Here is a 1481-nt window from a genome sequence, read left to right as displayed (position 1 = left end):
AGGATCAGTGGCACATATCATGCACCTCAGCGCTCTTGGCGGCACCAGTACTACAGATTTGCCGATTCCTATTGAGATCTTGCGCCTACTGGAACAGTTCACGGATGTCTTTGAAGACCCGCGGACTTTGCCGCCTCGCCGCGATTGCGACCATCGCATTCCTCTGATGGCCGACGCGCAGCCTGTCAATTCCAGACCATATTGATACAAACCTGAATTGAAGATAGAGATCAAACATCAGGTTCAGGAAATGCTCGACGCAGGGATCATTCAGAAAAGTTCCAGCCCCTTTTCACCCTAGCCCTGCTAGTCAAGAAGAAGGATGGTACATGGCGCTTGTGCATTGACTACCGCCGTCTCAACTCCATGACTGTGGTCGCCAAGTTCCCAGTACCAATCATTGACGAGCTCCTTGATGAACTGGCCGGTGCAAAATGGTTCTCGAAGCTTGACCTGCATGCCGGATTTCATTAGATAAGGATGGCAGAAGGCGAAGAGTACAAAACGGCCTTCCAAACACACTCCGGGCACTGGGAATACCGTGTCATGCCTTTCAAAGTAGCGGGAGGCCCGACCACATTCAATGGAGGCATGCACACCACCCTGCGCCCAGTCATGTGCAAATGTGTCATTTCGTTCTTTGACGACATCCTCATCTTCAGCAAAACCCTGTCCGAACACACCCAACACATCGCGCGCGTGCTCCAGCTGCTCAGAGACGACCACTGGAAAGTCAAGCAATCCAAGTGCTCCTTCGCGCAGCGCCAGATCGCTTACTTGGGGCATGTGATCGATGAACGAGGCATCTCTACAGACCCCAGCAAGGTCCAGACGATCTAGCAGTGGCCTGTTCCTCAGTGCGCCAAAGATGTGCGCAGTTTCCTCGGCCTTGCTGGATATTATCGGAAGTTTGTGCAGCACTTTGGGATCATTGCAAGACCTCTGTTCACCCTGCTCAAAAAGAACCACCAGTTTGTCTGGACAAGTGACACGCAACAGGCGTTCGACACTCTGAAACTGAAGCTCACAACGGCACCCGTGCTGCAACTTCCAGATTTCAGTAAGAAGTTCGTGATCGACACCGATGCATGCGCTTATGGTGTTGGCGCTGTCCTTCGGCAAGATGGGCACCCGATCGCCTACATGAGCAAGCCGCTCGGCCCCAAGAACTGCGGCCTCTCCACTTACGAAAAAGAATGCATGTCCATCCTAATGGCCGTGGAGCAATGGCGCCCTTACCTGCACAACGACGAATTCATCATCCGAACAGATCAGAGAAGCCTCGTGCACCTCGATGATCAACACTTGTCCACCCGTGGTAGCAGAAGGCGTTCACCAAGCTGCTCGGGATGCGCTACAAAATCTGCTACCGCTCCGGATCTTCAAACACTGCTGCGGATGCGCTCTCGCGCCGCACCCCTAATGAGTTCATCGCAGGTGTGTCTGTCTGCACGCCAGCTTGGCTGGACGACATCATGGCG

The sequence above is a fragment of the Triticum aestivum genome, chromosome 1A (assembly GCF_018294505.1).
Source record: "Triticum aestivum cultivar Chinese Spring chromosome 1A, IWGSC CS RefSeq v2.1, whole genome shotgun sequence".
In the NCBI taxonomy this organism is placed as follows: Eukaryota; Viridiplantae; Streptophyta; class Magnoliopsida; order Poales; family Poaceae; genus Triticum; species Triticum aestivum.
The sequence above is the reverse complement of the archived record's forward strand: the minus strand, read 5'-3'. Positions refer to the sequence as shown.